At 47.3% G+C, this 13150-nt stretch overlaps 1 protein-coding gene across 1 annotated transcript in view; it reads left to right on the top strand.

Annotated features, from left to right (window-relative positions):
• The window catches only part of LOC103545732 (granzyme H-like), a 53207-nt gene that overhangs the window by 18279 nt on the left and 21778 nt on the right, over positions 1-13150 (top strand). The window contains exons 4-5 of the transcript XR_011542154.1: positions 7600-7857; positions 8277-8425. The gene's annotated coding sequence lies outside the window, so the exon portion shown is untranslated. The remainder of the gene's footprint in view (positions 1-7599; positions 7858-8276; positions 8426-13150) is intronic.

The raw sequence follows: 13150 nt of genomic DNA, 5'->3' as shown, positions 1-13150 counted from the left end.
AGGCTCCTTCTTGCCTGCTGCTCAGAACCCTACCAGCACTGCTCCAAACTACCCTCCTCCAGAGGCTTACTGGGAGCCACTTCTTGAGGCAGCGAAGACATTTACTGGGCATCTACTATGTGTCAGGCTCAAGCAGATACAGAGCAAACACAGCCCAAAATCTTGAGCTCATGTTCCAAATATTACAGACCAGCAGCCCAGTGAGGTCTGGAAAACCCAGAGAACATCAGGGAATGGATTTTCCAGGATCCACCAGTCCTTCATAGCTTGTTCCAAACACCAGTCCTGTCTGCCAACACGTGTGCAGCAAGAATTAAGGAACAAGGACTGCTCTTCTCTTTGTCAGAGAGAAAAGCTAAGTCTGGTGGGTCACCAGGAAAGCCAGGGTTTCTGCCCCAGGAACCCACAGGACCCCCTTCTTGGTTGCTTCTGGCTACTACAGACTCCCCTACCTGCCACCCCAACTCCTTCCGCCCTGGTCTCCTTTGTCCCCATCTCCCTGCTCCAGCCTGTGACTCCATGAGCACAGCAAGCAGTGTAGAATTGTTCTTTCAGGGAAAATCATCCGGGGCCATGAGGGCAATCCTTATTCTTGTCCTTATCTGGCATTTCTTCTGATCCAGACTCCAAAGAAAAGAAAAAGCTGTGAGAGTTTCCTTGTGCGTGAGGACTTTGTGCTGACAGCAGCTCCCTACTGGGGAAGGTGAGAAGCAGCGTGTGGCCCCACCCATCTGGCGACACCTCACAGAGAACTGCCTTCTCAGGGGCTGCAGAGCTGGACCACCCAGTAACACAGAAGAGCCCTTCAGAGGACAGGTCAGTGCAAGGGGCCTGTTGAAGAGAGAGGCTGATCGAAGGTGGCATTGGAAGGAGACTATGGTCGTGCTCCATGCCCAGAGCACACGGGGGACAAATTCATGATTTTGCTTAGAGACAGGTAAGTTCTGCATCTGACCGAGCACTTGGAGTCTGCTCCAGGAACCGCCACTCGGCCCAGGTTGCCAAGAAGCAGAGGACAAGAAGATGCTCAGCCCCAGGGCCCCATCCCCTGTAATTCATCTCCACTCCAGTCCTGCCCTGTCCCAAGCTGTCCTCCTTCCTTCACGGCTCCTGGGGTGCATCTCCTGTGCATCTACCTCCCTCTCTGCTCTCTGTGCTCAGTCTACTTCACCCTGAGGTTCCACAACATGCAGGAGCAGGAAGGGACCCAGCAGGTCATCCCTGTGAGCAGAGCCATCCCCCACCCAGACGACAATCCTAAGAATTTGTGTAATGACACTGCGTTTCTAAGGGTAGGGCATGTGACTCCACTGGTTCTTGCACACTTTAATCCTGAGGATTTTGCATCCCCCACAACCTCATGCCTGTCCCTCTTTCCAAGTATGACCCCTTCACTTGTCTCAGGGCTGTGGAGAAGGCAACTCCTGGAGTCCTTATGAATTCCTTTCCTCTGCCTTCAGCTTGAAGAGGAAGGCCAACCTGACTGCCTCTGTGAGCCCCCTCAGGCTGCCTAGGAGGAGAGAGCTGGCAAAGCCAGGGACGGTGTGCAGTGTGGCTGACAGGAAGCACCTTGGTGAGAGTATTCTCTCAGCTGGAAAACTGCATGAGGTATAGCTTGCAGTCCAAAGAGACAAGCAATGCATCTCTCGCTACCAAGACCATCACAACACTGCTACCCAGATATATGTGGGGGACCCAACAAAGAGGAAGACTCTTTTTAAGATGAGATCCCCACTATCGTCCATGCCCAGCCTTGGGTACAGCCAAGCTATGAGAAGACCTGGGGCAGTGGGAACTAGCTATATCCCTATATACTCAGCTTTGTCACCAACTCAGTCTCTGGTTATGTTACTCTGGGGGGATAGCAGACTGTCCCACAGCCACTTATCAGCAGAGTCTTCCTTGGGGAGGAGAGGAGGGGAATTGTCAGGGCTCAGCTGGAGCCCAAGGACCGAGGAGGGCCACAAAAGCTGTCCTGGCCCAGATCTCACTCACAGCCCCAAAACAGAGACCACTCAACCGCAAGGCAGCAGGGAGAGGAGGACGAGGAGAAGGCCCAGCTCAGTCTCTCCTCCTATGGCCACAGGGTGACCCTGGGGGCCACCTCGTGTGTGACAACATGGCCCAGGGCATTGTCTCCTTTGGAAAAAAGAATGGGAAATATCTACAAGTCTACATCAGGACCTCGAGCTCTCTGCCCTGGATAAAATCGCCCCCAGGTCTGATCCGTCCATCTTCTCTGGGGCAGAGGCCAGAAATGCAGTGGGTAGAGGGTGATAGAGGGGAGGCTGCCAGGGACTTAATAAACTTCCATCTCTAGAGTAGAAATACTTAATTCTTCCCTTATTCACCAAAATGTCCTAGAACCTATAGCTAATTGAGTAAATTTTTCTTCTGTTTTTCAAGAATCTCTAAATCTTCTATATAAGAATGGATTCAATAAAGTAAGCTCATTTTTAAAACATTCCTCTTAGAGAAGGCTAGACTAGAAAGAAATGGTCTGCTGAATGTTTGCCATTGATGAGTGTCCTTTGACAATGGGAAAAGGTATGTTGAGTATAAAGGTAATACATAGTCATCATGGAAAGACAGTTAATTGCAGAATATATCAATAAGAACACTAAAATTACCGAGAATACCACCACCCAGAGATCATCATCATTAATGCTTAAGCAGGTTGCCTTCCCTATTTTTCTGTTTTCATAAGACACTGTTGCTTTAACAGAATTGAGATGGACCTGTTTAGAATTCATAATCAATTCTTTTCCATTATTCTTTCATCTGTCATCATATTGGAGATAGTATTGGGATAATCTATTGGCAAACACTTATAATTTTGGGGCCCAGGGACATGAGAGCCATGGTTCACCGGACCCTGGACAGAGAATACTTACTGTATACTATTAGAATGATCGGCATCCATTTCCCGGTCATCTGACAACAGTGACCAGCATTTCTCAAGGGAGACCCCTTCCCCAGAAAACAGACACTATGATTTGGGTGGAACAGTACCCACCTCAGGGCCAGGAGTGCTACATGACTCAAGAATAAACCAATCAGGCCATTCAATTCCAATGGACTCAATGATGGCTTGTTTTTGTCAAATGAATATCAAGGTCTGGATTTTGTTCAAAATTGTGGGATAAGAGAAGCCCTCTTGGTCACAGAATATTTTCATTTAAAGAGGGGCTTCTAGAGTGACTTCAGCATCATGGCAGAGTAAGCTCTTCCCTTGGACTCTCCCCTCTAAGATACAATGTAAAGGACATTCATACACCAACAGAGGACATATACACATCACAAAACATGTCTGGGAGACCCATGCAGCCATACGCCTGAAGGCTGATTCCTCTGGGGATGTGGAAGCTCATCCACAGGAGCTCCATGGAGAGAGATGGGCTGTGGAGGCGGAGAGTACGCAGGTGAAAAGGGCGCCCCATCCCCGCCCGGTACTCCAGCCCCAGAATCATCTGGAGCACAATGTAGTGAACATGGTAGTAGCAGCAGGGAAAGGGCGTAGGTGAGGAGCGGTGTCCCATCCCTGTCCACACTCCAGCCCCAGGATCGCCTGGAGCAAGGCACAGAGAGGTTGGCGGTGATGGGGGGGGTGCGCAATGTGCAGCCCCAGAGTCATGAGGAGCACAGCAGGGAGAGTGTGGTGGCTGGGGAGGGTAAAGTGTGCAGGTGAGAGAGATTCCCCTGCCCAGTACTCCAGCCCCAGAATCGTCCAGAGCACAGTACAAAGAGCTTGACATCAGCGGCTGGGAAAGGGAAAGTGCACAGTCCTGCAATCACCCAGAGCTCTCTACAGAGAGACAAGCAGGGGCTGGGAGAAGCACTGGGGAAGGAGAGTACCCCTTCCCCTTCCAGGTGCTCCAGATCTGCCATCCATTAGTCACTCAGAGAGAAAAGCAGTCAGTGGCTGGAGCTGAGGAGACCCTGCTCACGCCAGGCCCAGAATACACAGCGCCTGATCCCCATCCTGTGGCAGAACTCAGCAGCTGCGACCAGAGGAAGCAAAAATCTACTCCATCAAGCAGTATGAGTAGGCATATTAAAGCTCCAGACCAGAAGGAAAATGACAAGTACCCAGAAACAAACCTGAAAGCACAGAAATCCATAACCTAAACAACAAAGAATTCAAAACAGCTAATAAATGTTGGAGAGGTTGTATGGGAACGGGAAGCATCATCCCCTGCTGGTGGGAATGCAAACTGATACAGTCACTTTGGAAAACAGTATGGAGATTTCTCAAAAAATTAAAAATAGAATTACCATATGACCCAGCTATCTCACTCCTGGGTGATTTCAAAAGAACTTGAAATTAACAACACAAAGAGACTTATGCAGCCCTATGTTCATTGCAGCATTATTCACAACAGCCAAGACATGGAAGCAGCCCAAGTGCCCAACGACTGATGAGAGGATAAAGAAGATGTGTTGTATATATACAATGGAATAATACTCAGCCATAAAAAAGACATAAACTTCCCATTCACAACCACAAGGATGGACCTTAAGGGCAACATGTTAAGTGAAATACGCCAGAGACAAAAACACCAAATAATTTCACTCCTATGTGGAATATAAACAAACTTACGGACAAAGAGAACAATTTAGTGGTTACTGGGAGGAAAGAGGGGAAGGGCGGGCACAAGGGGAGCAGGGGCACATTTATATGGTGTTTGACAAATCTTAACATACAACTGAAATTTCACAGTGTTATAAACTATTTAGACCACAATAAAAATGTTTAAAAAAGAAATAAATAGGGGTTTTAAATATTCCAAAATACAAGGCTTGACTTGTGGTCAGAGAGGAAGTGTGGTTGCCATTTGGGGTGTTTGGGTGTGTCCAACTCTACAGGCTCCTAAGGCAGGTCCAGCCTCTATCTCTCACCACCAAGCAGACCCCACCACAGCGCTTACCAGCCTCTACTCTAACCACAGATTCTCAGTCCACTCCAGCCAGCCTCCATCTTCTTAAGGGCAGGAGCCATCTTGCTCACATCCCTGGACCTAACTTGCTAAATAATTATTCATGACTTCATCAGGATGGAAAAAGAGCCAAGAGCTGAGGGCCTTCTGGGGTCCAGCTCCGCTACTGGCTGCAGAACAGACTTCACCTCCTTCTCTCTTCTTGCTTTCACTTTGTGACTCAGCACTGGGAGTGCAAGTGTGGTTGGTGACAGTGTGACTGACACCTACCCCAAGCCAGAGAACTTCCAAAAACCAGCCTGAAGATGACACAAGACAACAAGAAGCACAGGTCTAGGAGGTCTGTGAGATCCTGAGTCATACCCGTGCCTTGTCCTTAGGGACAATATATCTGGAAAGAAGAAACACCAGCAGTTCTGACCTCGGCAGACCTTCAGGAAAGATGCAGCCACTCCTGCTCTTATTGGCCTTTCTTCTGGCTCATGAGGCTGGCACAGGTGAGTGACCATTGCCACTTCAGAGTCATCATCCCAACTCACAAAACCCTCTGTATTCCTGACCCTTCTGACAAGCACAGCTAGGGATTTTCCAGAATTTGAACCCAAGAACTTTCTAGACCCCAGATCCCATCCCAAACCTAGACTAACATGTCCAGTGCTGCCACAGACACTCAGCAAGGACGGCAGGAAGGAAGGGTGTTCACTAAAAGATTTAGTGTGTGAGCCTTTCTCTTATCACCTGGAAAGTGGGTTCTCACAAAAAAGCATTGGCAGAGGACGAGAAGCTACAAAAGGCAAGTAATTAAAATCCCTCACTCTAACCCAAGAAAGGACAGCTCAAACAAACCAACGGCAGTAGTGGGACCTGTCGCTGGACTCAGCTTAACAACCAGTTTCATTTCTTGGTGCCCTCACCCCCTAACCCCTGCACAGGAGAGGAGCACAGGGTGCAGTTGAGCTCAGAAGAGTCTGGATGACTGCAAACAGGTCTTCCCTGTTGCCATGGCTCTGCCAGAGGCCCGGATACCCCCATTTTCAGCCCCACCTCCCCCCGCCTTACCAGGCCTTCAGTTGCTCCACAGAGTGCCCTCCCCACATGATGACAGTCTTCAATTCCACCAACATGATCCGCACCAAACTTCACTCTAAGCCTAAGTGAAGGCCATTCATTCACACAGCCAAAGATTGTCTGGGATCCTGGGCCGTGTTAGACCCTAGGACAAGAGGATTTTAGAAAATCCATCTCCATAAGCTCACAGACTGATTATTTGATAAAGGACGGGACATAATTGGGACATTAGCAGAGGCACAGAGGGGTTGGGAGACTCACTGAGACAGAAGGCATCAGGGGAGCCCTGTCCACCATCCCCTGGGCTCCACCATCATGAAGACAGCTCTGATCTCCTCCATGCATGGTCTGAAGTAGGACAGGGACAACAAGCACTGTCCTCCCTTTTCTCACAGAGGGTTCTGAGGCTTGACATTCAGAAAAGGTTATTCTGCTGCAAGGAGAACCTGGGAGGACTCTCCCCAGTGTCAGCAGGGCACTGTAGACCCCACCCTTAATCACCACCTTCCAGAGCCTTCCCTTCTGATCACAATGGCTCCCAGATAGCCCATCTTCCAGTGTTTTCTTTCAGAGGACATCATCGGAGGACATGAGGCCAAGCCCCACTCCCACCCCTACAAGGCCTTGGTTCAGTTTCTGCTTAAGGACCAAAAGAACAGGTGCAGCAGTGTCCTCTTGAGAAAGGATTTTGTTCTCACTGCTGCTCACTGCTGGGGAAGGTGAGGGGCCACCAACAACTGACACCTCCTGAGACCCCTAGAGGGACCCCTGTCCTCTGCCCAGTGCCTGCAGCCCAGGGGAGTGCCCCCAGCTCCTGGTAATTCAAGGTCAAATGAGCTCATGAGAGGAGCCATCTGAGAGCATGACTGGTCCATGGAAAGTGAGAAATAGGACAGGGAAGCTTTGGGGTCAGATGGCCAGAGGTGAGAGCAAGTGGCCCAGTTGAGAAGAGAGACCACACTGGCCAAATAAAGCAGCTGTGGAGGATGAAAGCATGCATCAGGGTCAAAATGCAAACTCAGAGAACTTTCACAATATTGCCTGAGGGCTAGAGAAAGCTTCTAGGTGACCTACCTTCAATGTCATTGAGAAGCACAGGGGAATGACTCACTCAGGGCCCAGTCCTCCTGTTGTTTTGATTTCTCCTAGGTTCCCCCGACCCTGCTCCACTGTCAGCCACCCATTTTGGCTCCAGGGCTGGATCTCTTGTGATTCCATGCACCCCACATCCCCATTCTATTTTCTGTGAAGCCCAATCATGGTCACCCTTGGGACCCATAACATTCAGGAGCAGGAGAGGACCCAGCAGGTCATCCCTGTGAGAGAAGCCATCTGCCACCCAGACTATAATCCTAAGAACTTCGTCAATGACATCATGTTACTAAAGGTAAGGGAACCTCCCTGCTGCTGTTGCTGTCCTAGGTCCAGATTGTTTCCCCTCCCTGTGTTACCTGTCCCCTTCCCTCCTTCCAATCCTGGCCACCTAGCTGGTCCCAATTGGCTCAGGTGAGAGGGAAGACAGCATGGCCCCATCCCTGTGTCCAGGCCCAGGAGGCCAGTGGCTGAGCTGGACTTTCTTATCTCGTCCCATCAGCTGGAGAGAAAGGCCAAGCAGACTGCAGCTGTGTGGCCACTCAGCCTGCCCAGGGGCACAGCCCAGGTGTGGCCTGGACAAGTGTGTAGTGTGGCCGGCTTGGAGGCAAGATTCAATGGGCACTTTAGCAACCACTCTGCAGAGGTGGAGCTGACCATGCAGAATGATCAGGAGTGTGAATTCCTCTTCCACGGCTATTACAGCAGGGCCACCCAGATTTGTGTGGGGGACCTAAAAATGATGAAGAACAGCTTCAAGGTAATGTTTCTAGCATCCACTTGGATAGGCCCTAGGAGAGAGCAAATGGGGAGCTCTCGGGGATGGGAGTGACCATATCATCATGCCTCAGCCTACAGCTTGAGCAGCCTGGGACCACGAATCCAGTCTTTAGTTTTTTCGCCTGAGCAGATTAGGGCTGCAGGCTGAGGAAGGATCAGTCACCCCACAGCAGGGTTCTCACCAAAATTTCCCTCAGGATTGGAGAGAAAATCTTGGCCTGGGTGGAGCTGCAAGGAACAGTCAGAACCAGGCTGGAGCCCTGAGATGAGGGAGGTGACAGTGCCTGCCCTGGCCCTGCTCTCCCAGGCAGCCCATAATAGAGACCACTGAGCCCCTGGGTGGTAGGAAGGGCAGGACCATGAAGAGGCCAGCTCAGTCATTCCTTTCCCTGTCCCCAGGAGACTCCTGGGGCCCCCTCATCTGTGAAAACATGGCTCAGAGTATTTGCTCCTATGGACAAAAGAACGGGACCCCTCCAGCAGTCTTCATGAAGGTCTCACACTACCTGCCCTGGATAAAGAGAACAATGAAGTGTTTCTCACAGCAGGTGTCATGCTGACCTTCCTCTCTGCTTGACCACCTTTTCTGGGGCAGAGACAGGAATCCCATGGGGCGGGGAGTGGGACTGAGGTGCCATAATAAATGGATCTCTAGGGAGTGTGACTGAAGTCTCACTGACTCACTGAACCACTTTCCACACGCAACAGCATGCTCCAGGCAGCCCTCTGCTGTCAGTTGTGGCTGTCCTTCCTCCTTCCTCCTCCAGCTCTCCTTCCCCCTAAACCCTATGCTGTATAATTTCTCAGTCATACTTCTGTGGTGCTGAGCCCCGTGCGAGGGCTGAGTCTGAAGGCTGCCCGTTATAAAAAGACAGTCTTCTTCCCCAAAATATGTTCCTCCTTGGGCCATAGAAAATTCTTACCTTCTCTAAGCCAATCACCAGTGACAAGAGATTTTCACATATTGAGGTATATGGGGTAACTATTCGAGTTCAGTACTGATTCAGCTTGAACCAGAAAGCCTGACTTATGGCCTATCAAACATACATTGTACATCTGCTTATCCATTAAAGTAAGGAATGCACTCTCTTAAGATAAGAATGCATACCTTACCTCCTATGCCCTACTGGTAACGCCCTATTTGTAACTCCCAGATAAGTCCCTTTCCTGGCATCATGGTCATGTTGACCTGCTAGTTTGCAACAGAATACCTCTTTGAAAATGTATCCTGGGTGTGTTTAATGTATCTTCTTTGTTCTAAAAAGATATAAGACTGTACTGAAACCCATGCTTCTCCAGAATGCCTTCTAAGGCCTTCCTGGGTTATAATCCTCACTCTGGCTCATAAGAAACTCACCCCAATTTTGATTTATAAGTTGGTTATGGATTATTTGTGTCAACACCATCACCACTCCCCCAACAATTCGAGACAGACATCAGCAAGGCAGTGGAAGAGTAGTAACTGCAGGGACCCAGGAGACCAGAGGGCCAAGCTGTGGGCACTGAGTTTCCTGTTTACAGCTGCTCTCTCTCCAGTGGAGGCAGCCTCTCCCACAGCCAGGACCATATGCACCTTCAGAGGCTCAGATGCTCCCATGATGGCCTCCAGCCTCATGCGGGTCCCATTTCTTGCCCTGCACTGGGCCCAGCACTAAGCTCAGTCAACCGTCTGCCCTGGCAAACCATCCCACACCAGCACCTATTTTCCACGTGACTGCCCTGGCCACCGGCTGCTTTCCGATCCAGCCCTCCCTGCTTTGGGCCAGTGTCTTCCTCATTTCCCTAACAGAATTCCCAAAGCCCCATGTGAATTCTCCTCTGTTGCTTATCCCTGTCATATCTGATCTGCCAGCCCACCCAATGTCTATAAGAGGAGCCAGTACCCACTTCCCACCTGAGCAGAGACAGTTCAGGTCCTCCATCCAGCCCAGCATCCCCCAAGGCCTCAGCTACCATGGCTTGTAGTCACTCAGCAGTCTCAGTCCCTTTCAGCTCGGCTTGATTCCCCCTGCTGGCAACCAGGGTTGTGGCAGCTTTGTGAGCCTGAGGGCTCCAGGGCTGCTGGGCTGGAAAGTACCACCTGGTCATCCATCAATACATCAATTGTTGATCTCTCTCTTTGTGCCAGACACATAACAGGTTCTATCCCTGATACAGGGAAACTTACATGGAGTGAAATTTCCTCTAAATTCCCCTGGTTCCTCCTCTTCCCCCAGGCTGGTCAGTCTGGCCAATGGATCGGTATTTGGAATCCACAAGAAAAATGGCCTTGAAAAGCATTAAGTACTCTGTATTTTATCTGTATTGCACATTAGAGTTTCACACGAGTGACCTTGTTTGATTCCAGAAGGGCAGTGTGAAAATGAAGAGACTTCGAGACCCACAGGTCCAGAGGTTCCCAATCTGTGCTCAGTGGTGTCCATGTCTGGAGGGGAGGGAGGGAGGTGGCACCTGGGGCAGCCATGTTTTTATTTGTTGACATGTAGAAGGCATGAGCCCCAGTACACAAACACACAAAATGCCACATTTCAAGTACAAGATCCTTCACTGTGATGAAAATAATAAAAATAACAAGAAGCTTTCACATCTCGAGGTGTATGGGGAAGCTTTCTGGTTTAACCATGATTTGACCTAAAACTTGTTTTTCCCAGAGCAGCCTGACTTCTGACCCACCAAACAGGCATTGTACATCTGCTCAAACATTTTCCCAAAGCAAAGAATGCACTCTTTAAAGACAGGAATGAATGTATCCCTTTCTCTGATGCCAATACCAGCACTTCTTTCAAGATAAGCTCTTCTTCCCAGAGGACCAAGGTCAAGTTTACCTGCTATGTATGTGCTAAACTGCAGCAAAACATATCCTTGTGACTTGGAAAAAAACTGTATTCCTGTCATGCTTGCTGTATGTTCTTTGTTGTGAAATGGTCTATAGCCATGCTGTGACCATACTTTTCTGGAGAGCTTTCTTCCCTGGGGGAGACAGCACTTCCTGGCTAGACATCAGGATTGCCTCAACAAATATCACTCCATCTTTCTTTTTTTTTAAAGATTTTTTTTTCATTTTTTCCTTTTTATCCCCAAAGCTCCCCAGTACATAGTTGTGTACTTTTAGTTGTGGGTCCTTCTAGTTGTGGCATGTGGGACGCCGCCTCAGCATGGCCTGATGAGTGCCCTGGGTGCCATGTCCGCGCCCAGGATCCGAACCCATGAAATCCTGCGCTGCCAAAGTGGAGCACACGAACTTAACTACTTGGCCACAGGGCCGGCCCCCATCTTTTTTATCTATATATTGGTCATTGATTATTTTCATCAACAATTATGACCCAGATAACCTTATTTTAGGATCCTGTGTCCTTCAAACAGCACCACCTGTGAACTGAATGTGACAAACACAGCAAATTCTTGACAGCTGGACAAACACTGAGGCAACTGGGACCAACATTGAAAACAGAAGTAACTTCATTAAAAAGAATAACAAATAAATCACACAGATATGAAAAGCAACATCCAGCACACTGAAAAATAAGATGAAAAGCAAATGAAAGCTTATTTTTCATTCATGACTGTCCCCATGTCCATCTGCCAAGCCTCCCCTGGGGCTCACAGCACCGGCAGAAGCACAGGGGAGGGAAGAGCTGAATGCACGTGGGGAAATGAGCAAGTGAATAGCAGAAGGTGCACGAGCCAGGGGACAACTTTGGGTCACAGCAATAAAAAGGGACAGTCTTAGGAGAAGCCATCACACTAAAGAAATAGAGACCTCAGAAAGTCAGCCACAATGAGCTTCATGGAGACCCAGGGTGTAAGCCAGAGTCAACAAGAGAGTAGCCAGGGATATTTGCCACTAGGGGTGTGTGGCCTTGAAAGACAGTGCCTAATGGGTCAGTTTCTCCTCACACCTGATAGGAGCATTTGACGTAGAATGATACACGTTAGGAAGGAAAATGATGACCTTCTAATATCTGTAGCATCAGGGAAGACTAGGCTGCTCTTGCTAGTACCTGTTTTCTTAAAATGTCTTCCAAATTAGCTTACACCTAGTTCTCTCTCTTGATCTAGTGATTTTTCTTCTAGGATTTATTCCTAAATGAGGTCTAAAGTGTGTGTGTGCACGTGCGTGTGCACATTATTCATAAAGATGTTCATTACATCATTGTTTAATAATAGACCCCAAATTGGAAATCAGTATTAATTTCCAAAAAGGAAAATGGTAAAATATGGTACATGCTCATTATAGATTCTTCAGCTCTTACCATCTACATTATCCGTGGCTCTAAGAAGCTTGGCTAAGAACATTAATAGGCAAGTTTTTAAAAAGCTAATAAAAATTTGGAAAAAAGTAAAAGCTCACTAAATAATCAATGCACATTAAAATATTAATAATTTTTTGCTTATCTAATGGGGAAGGATTTACAAAACTACTTACATTCAGTATGGACGTTGAGAAAATGCCATTTTCACACCTTGTACACAAAGGTCCTTAAAAAAAAATGAAAAGAGTAGGGTTTCACCTAGCCATCAACCACACTGGGAAAAGTGGACAATGTTATTCCTTATACATTTGTTACAAATGTCAAATCTTCGACATAATGCAAATGTTCAGCAAGAATTTGGGAATTAGTCTTTGAAAAGTTTCATACATTGAACACTATGGAAAGTTTAATATTTTGAGATAGAATTACATTTTGTCACACAGAAGAATGTTCATCTGGTCTGTTGAAGTCAAAAGTAGTTCAAGATCAGTATATACTACAATCATATCCTTCTTATACGTATATTTTCCTTTTTGTTTTTATTTCTTTTACATATTCATTTTTGCAATTTTTCTGTATTATTTAGATAGCTTAAAAGTGTATTTATTAAATAAGAATAAGACCATAAAATGATATTCAATAATAGATTTTTAATAAAATGAGGTATAAGTTTATGTTGAATAATTTAAATTAAAGGATGAAAAACTGAATATATTGTAATCACACTTACATCAAAATAGACATAGAAAAAATCTACATGGAAAAACGTGTGTTAACAGTGGTCAGTTGGGCGGTGAGTTAAAGGCTGACATTTTTCTTCTTTCTATTTTTTAATTTATTCAATATTTTAAACTGTATAATTATTAAAATAATTTTATTCTTATAAATATTACTATTCAGAAAAAGGCAGGCTTCAGTAAGATGGTCCTTGTGTTAGTTAAGATAACCCTAACTATTCTAACTGATAAACTCTAGCATTTCAGTGAGTAACACGAGAGAAGTCTATTTCTTGCTCACACA

Source organism: Equus przewalskii, chromosome 1 (assembly GCF_037783145.1).
Source record: "Equus przewalskii isolate Varuska chromosome 1, EquPr2, whole genome shotgun sequence".
In the NCBI taxonomy this organism is placed as follows: domain Eukaryota; kingdom Metazoa; phylum Chordata; class Mammalia; order Perissodactyla; family Equidae; genus Equus; species Equus przewalskii.
Note: the sequence above shows the minus strand (reverse complement) of the source record. Positions and strands in the feature narration are given on the sequence as shown.